At 42.3% G+C, this 6,629-nt stretch overlaps 1 protein-coding gene across 4 annotated transcripts in view; it reads left to right on the top strand.

Moving 5' to 3' along the window:
* Positions 1 to 1,312, top strand: part of cstf2 (cleavage stimulation factor subunit 2) — a 70,382-nt gene extending 69,070 nt beyond the window's left edge. For all 4 annotated transcript variants that reach the window (XM_033030453.1, XM_033030451.1, XM_033030450.1 and 1 more), the window contains one exon: positions 629 to 1,312. The gene's annotated coding sequence lies outside the window, so the exon portion shown is untranslated. The remainder of the gene's footprint in view (positions 1 to 628) is intronic.
* The last annotated feature ends 5,317 nt before the right edge of the window (positions 1,313 to 6,629 follow it).

Below are 6,629 nucleotides of genomic sequence, written 5' to 3' on the forward strand. Positions count from 1 at the left end.
GACAGCTTCTAAGTGGGTGGACCTGTTCACAAGAGGTGGGTGAGCGGCCTTGTGGAGTGAGTGAGCGGCCTTGTGAGGGAAGTGCCCTGTGAGTAAAGTGTGAGTCTTTGGCTCGAGAGTCTTCGGCGAGGAAGCTGAGGGGAGGAGACTATGCAATACGCTTGAGAGGGAGAGACGAAAGAAAGAGATGTCAGGCAAGCTGATTCAGTGCGATGCTTGCAGTATGTGGGAGGTCAAGGACACTGCTGGTGCCTCTGGCTGCTACAAATGCGAGAAGTGCATCCAGGTAGAGCTCCTGAAGGACCGTGTTGGGGAACTGGAGAAGCAAATGATGACCTCCGGTTCGTCCGAGAAACGGAGTCGTTCCTCGACAAGTCCTACAGTAAGATTGTTACACCTAAGGTACTGGAAGAGAGAAGGTGGGAGACAGTGAGAAAGGGAGGGAAGCATGGAATGCCAACGTTCCCGGGTGTTGTATCTCTAACATTGGAGTAGAAAAAAACCAGTGCCGTTTTTCTGTCATCAGTCTAGCTCGGTTTAATTTTTTTGTGATGAAAACAAGTTTCCAGTCTGTGTTTTCAGTTGTAATTATAAGAATTCCATGACTCTTGCCATTTTTGTCTTTCAGAATGGATATTTTGTGGACTGTCAACTTCTCAAGGAAAATTATTTCTCTGGTTACCTATTACATTGGCAGTGTAAAATGCGGAGTTGTCCTTTGCTCCAACTCATTGAAGGAGGGAAAATCCTAAACATACTTCATGATATGGTTACACTTATTCTCGGAATGTGTTTCCTTTACCCTTTTTGTTAAGAAAATCATCACAAAGCTTTGATGCATTGAATATATGGGACGAGAGAAAGACATTTGAAAAACTAACAGGAATGTTTTGTGGGTATATTAGGGGTTTAAAGATTTTTTTAGGAAAAAAATGAACGTACGTACTTCATGTAATGTTAGATGTGGTATTACATTGGGTTAAAAAAAGGAAAATGGAGCACGGGCAGATTTTTGTGTGTTTTCTGGATATATTAAATCTCTACATTTGCCCACCATAAAAACATGCTCCATTTTATCCACAAGGTAGCAGTTTTACCACTGAACTGATGCTTTCTGTTTTTCATAATGTTATGTTTATTTCTATACCCACCCCTCTTTTGAAAACAGGTTGCAGCTAAAACCATTGAGATTTTTTATGATTATTAGCATTAAGGTTCAGTTCTGTTCTTGGTTGCTATTGAATATGTTGGAGAAATGTGACACTTGCAAATTTAAAAAAAACCGAAAATAAAATTCATCTCCATGTCCATACTCAGTTTTGTATCTTTATTTATTGCAAGTTGTGTAAACAATAAAATTATATACTTTACAGTTAATTCAATGTGTACACCTTAGGGATTCCACAATAGCCTAATTAACAGTGCCCAGAAATATATGGAAAATTATTTGAACTTTAACCATGTTGCATGTGTTCTGAGAGGTACCAGTATGGTCCTAAAATTCTAAATATTATATCCCACCCCCCACCCCCAAGTCAATGAATAATTAGAACTGTTGTTTGAGCATCACTCCACTGGCAGTCTGAATCTACTTCTGGCAGGATTAGAAAAGCAGCTCTTAGCATTCCGGATATTTTTTTTGGAGTTGATGGATGTATGATTTGGGAGCAGTTTGACCAGCAGAGTGCCCACCAAGCGGACAACTGTTTTGAACATTCTATTCTCTGACTGACACAGGTGGACAAATTTTATAAATTTAAATCAGACTTGTGTATTTTGTTCTGCTTTGTGGGTTTAAGGTTATATTGATCAACAATATTCTGTAGACATGGTACTGGAATCTTGCGTAGAACACAAAGTGCTGGAGTATCTCAGAAGGTTAGACAGCATCTCTGGATGACATAATAGGGGACGTTTCAGTTGGGAATCTTCTTTAAACATGTTCTCCTTAAACATTTCTCTGAATCTCAGCCATTGTCTGTTGCTCCCAATTACAATCTACCCCGCAGCCACCACCTAACCTTGTCGCTCACTATTGCCGGTCATGTTTTCACTATCATGTCATGACCTCTGGAATTCCCTCCCATACCTCTTTACCACTTCACATTGTTACTCCCTTAAAGGACCGCTTAACCTACCCAAGGTCACAAAGGATGAGGTAGAACATGTATGCTAGTTTCTTTTTTGAGTATGGCAGTGGGATTCTAAATTGCAATAAAGGTGGGTTTGGAGCAGAATAAAATAAATCTTATACGTGTGTAATTGACAGAACATAGAACAGTACAGCGCAAGAACAGGCTCTTCGGATCACAATGTATGTGCCGAACATGATGCCAAGATCATCTCTTGTATAACTGCACATAACCCATATCCTTCCATTCCCTGCATATGCAAACACCTATCCAAAAGTCTTTTAAAAGCCAGCAATTATTTTAAATGCCTTTAAACTTTGCCCTCTCACATAAAGCTATGCCCTCTATTATTTGATTTTTCTATCCTGGGGGAAAAAGGATTCTGACTGTCTTTTAACCAACCCATCTACATCCAAATTATTTATATATATATATATATATTACTAAAAGTCTGTTCTTGACCGGTTTTGGCCATCTGTGCTGCGATTTCCGAGAGAACGCCGCCACCTACGGCCGTCATTTTTGGCCACCTTGCTCAGAGTCCCACTCCGCCGCATGTGTGCCGAGGATTTTTCCCGTCGATTAAATATGACAGAGATATTAATGTTTTTACAAAATTCCCCATTCTCTCTGCTGCCCCCGCTGGCGGCAGAGACTATAAAACCAGGAAGTGGTGTGCTTCACTCTTCAAGATGGAGGAAGGCAGAGGGTCACGTTTCTCTGAGCTGTGAATAACACTGAACACATGTCTACTCAAATGTAAGTGCCCTTAGTGGTTCTAAAATGCTTGCAGAATGTGTCCATTGGTTCTAAAGCTTGCAAAAAGTGTCTCTATTGGTTCTAAAGCTTGCAAAAAAAATGACTATTGGTTCTAAAGCTTGAAAAAAATGTCTATTGGTTCTAAAGCTTGCAAAAAATATCTATTGGTTCTAATGCTTGCAAAAAAATGTCTATTGGTTCTAAAATGGTTCATACTAGCGCTCCAGAAACAACCCCCCCCCCCCCCCCCCCCCGCCCCCCGATTGGCTTGGCTTGGCTTGGGTGTGTCTTGAAATTGAAAGGCACTACTTACTGCAAATGGTGGCATGAAGTTGAAAGGCACTACTTACTGCAAATGGTGGCTTGGGAGCTTTGGCTTGAAGTTGAAAGGCACTATTACTGCAAATGGTGGCTTGGTTGCTTTGGCTTGAAGTTGAAAGGCACTACTTACTGCAAATGGTGACTTGGTTGCTTTGGCATGAAGTTGAAAGGCACTACTTACTGCAATGGTGGCTTGGGAGCTTTGACTTGAAGTTGAAAGGCACTACTTACTGCAAATGGCGGCTTGGGTGTGGCTTGAAGTTGAAATACACCACTTACTGCAAATTGTGGCATGAAGTTGAAAGGCATTACTTACTGCAAATGGTGGCTTGGGTGTGGCTTGAAGTTGAAAGACACCACACTGCAAATTGTGGCATGAAGTTGAAAGGCACTACTTACTGCAAATGATGGCTTGGGTGTGGCTTGAAGTTGAAAGGCACTACTTACTGCAAATGGGGGGCGTGGGTGCATTGGCCTGAAGTTGAAAGACACTACTTACTGCAAATGGTGGCTTGGGTGTTTTGGCTTGAAGTTGAAAGCACTACTTACTGCAAATGGTGGCTTGGGTGCTTTGGCTTGCAGTTGAAAGGCAGTACTTACTGCAAATGGTGGCTTGGGTGCAATGGCTTGAAGTTGAAAGGCATTACTTACTGCAAATGGTGGCATGAAGTTGAAAGGCACTACTTACTGCAAATGGTGGCGTGGGTGCTTTGGCTTGAAGTTGAAAGGCACTACTTACTGCAAATGGTGGCTTGGGAGCTTTGGTTTGAAGTTGAAAGGCACTATTACTGCAAATGGTGGCTTGGTTGTGGCTTGAAGTTGAAAGGCACTCTTACTGCAAATGATGGCTTGGGTGTGGTTTGAAGTTGAAAGACACCACTTACTGCAGATGGTGGCTTGAAGTTGAAAGGCACTACTTACTGCAAATGGTGGCTTGGGAGCTTTGGTTTGAAGTTGAAAGGCACTACTTACTGCAAATGGTGGCTTGGGAGCTTTGGCTTGAAGTAGAAAAGGCACTATTACTGCAAATTGTGGCTTGAAGTTGAAAGACACAACTTACTGCAAATGGTGGCGGGTGCTTTGGCTTAAAGTTGAAAGGCACTACTTACTGCAAATGGTGGCATGAGGTTGACAGGCACTACTTACGGCAAATAGTGGCTTGGGTGCATTGGCTTGAAGTTGAAAAGCACTACTTACTGCTTACTAATGGTGGCTTGGGAGCTTTGAAGTTGAAAGGCACTAACTGCAAATGGTGGCTTGGGAGCTTTGAAGTTGAAAGGCACTAACTGCAAATGGTGGCATGAAGTTGAAAGGCACTACTTACTGCAAATGGTGGCTTGGGAGCTTTGAAGTTGAAAGGCACTACGTCCTGCAAATGGTGGCTTGGGTGTGGCTTGAAGTTGAAATGCATTACTTACTGCAAATGGTGGTTTGGGTGCTTTGGCTTGAAGTTAAAAGGCACTACTGTAAATGCACTTACTTCCTGTTTGCACTGTATATTGATTTTAGATAAAATGCTACCACTTACGGCTTTGCATACTAGCCCACTGGAAACCAGTCCCTTCAGCCCATAACACCCATACTAGCGCTCCAGAAAGCCCCCCCCCCCCCCCCCCAACTGGCCCCCAATATTAGAATTGGTGGAGAGGTGGAATATTGCGTTGGATGACCAGCCCTCCTGTGTGATGCTGAGACCCAACGGGTCCCACTTAGTCTAGTATATAATTAAAAGTCTAATCTTGACCACTTCCTGTTTGCGCTTTATATTGATTTTAGAAAAACGCTACCACGTACGGCTGTGATTTTTGGCCATCTTACTCAGAGTCCCCCTTCGCTCATCAGGTGCTGAGGATTTTGCCTATCGATTAAAAATAAAAGAGTTATTAGTGTTTAAAAAATGTTGAGATTAACCTCTCCTGAAGGCCACGCCCCTTCTGGAGGGACTATAAAAGCCGGAAGTGTGGAGGTGCCTCAGTTCTCTGCAAGATGGGGGGAGCGAGAGGTCGCAATTCTCAGTCTGAGCTGTGAATAACACTGAAACACATGTCTACTAAACTGTGAGTGGTTTTTCTGACCTGTCAGTGCCCTTAATGTGGTTTGAAAATGCAAAAGTGTTTTGGTTTGAAAGTGCTAAAGCGAGCTGCCTTGCCTTTGGTTTTGAAAGTGCTAAAGCGAGCTGCCTTGCCTTTGGTTTTGAAAGTGCTAACGCGAGCTGCCTTGCCTAATTAGAGCTGCCTTGCATAATTAGAGCTGCCTTGCCTAATTATAGCTGCCTTGCCTAATTAGAGCTGCCTTGCCTAATTAAAGCTGCCTTAATTAAAGTTATTAGTGTTTAAAAAATGTTGCGATTCTCTCTCCTGTCAATCAAGCCATGAAGGCCACGCCCCTTCTGGTGGGAGGGGGGAGGGACTATAAAACCCGGAAGTGTGGACTCTGCAATATGGGGGCTGGAGAGGTCACGACTCGCTGTCTTTAGTGGCCTTGTACCCTGTTTGAAATGGCACTGGCCACCAATATTGGAATTAGCAGAGAGGTGGAATATTGCGTTGGGGGACCAGCCCTCCCATGGGATGCTGGGACCCAACGGGGTCCCACTTAGTCTAGTATATATATATAAATATAAAAAACTGCACCGGCCCAAGCTCCGCTCTAAGATCTTTGGGCCCAAGCACAGATCCCCGCGGAACACCATTGGTTACAGACCTCCAGCCTGAATGGTGTCTTTCCACCACCACCCTCTGTCTTCTATCAGTAAGCCAGTTCAGAATCCATATGACCCAAGTCGCTATCAATCTGCATTTCATTCATGGTTAATATAGCTTAAACATGTTGTCCCAACAAACAATAACATAATTGGTAGAAATCATGTTCACCCCCAACACACTTTATAGTATTACTTACTTATGCTTTAGCCATATTGTCTTATGAGTTCTTATAAAAGTTTAATCTTTCGTATTAAAAAATCTTAGGCTGCTGAGCTAGGGGAATATTAAATAACTATATCCTTCCTAAAACATTAAATTGCTAGTTCTTTCCAACAATAATTTACAGACAATACCTTGAGCCCATGGGGCCAATATATTTGGGTAGTTTGACGCTTAAATGTATGCAACAGTAAAAGTTGATTATGTTCATAACTTGTGCAATTATCAAACATTACTTAAATGTTACCATTCACCTTTTTGATTCGTACTACAAGTGAGCAATGAGTTTCAATGTAAAAAATGCTGGAAATCCCAGCAGATGAGACAACATTTGTGGAGAAAACAAAACAAAAGTTGATGTTCTAAGGCCTTGGGTAGAGAATTAACCATTGTTTTATTGAATGGTGCAGTGATTCTGAGGAGCCGATGCACACCAAACATAGACAGTCTATACTTTGACATCCATTAAAATGGGGAGAAAATAGCCGTCTGA

This window comes from Amblyraja radiata, chromosome 12 (assembly GCF_010909765.2).
Source record: "Amblyraja radiata isolate CabotCenter1 chromosome 12, sAmbRad1.1.pri, whole genome shotgun sequence".
NCBI classification, from domain to species: Eukaryota; Metazoa; Chordata; class Chondrichthyes; order Rajiformes; family Rajidae; genus Amblyraja; species Amblyraja radiata.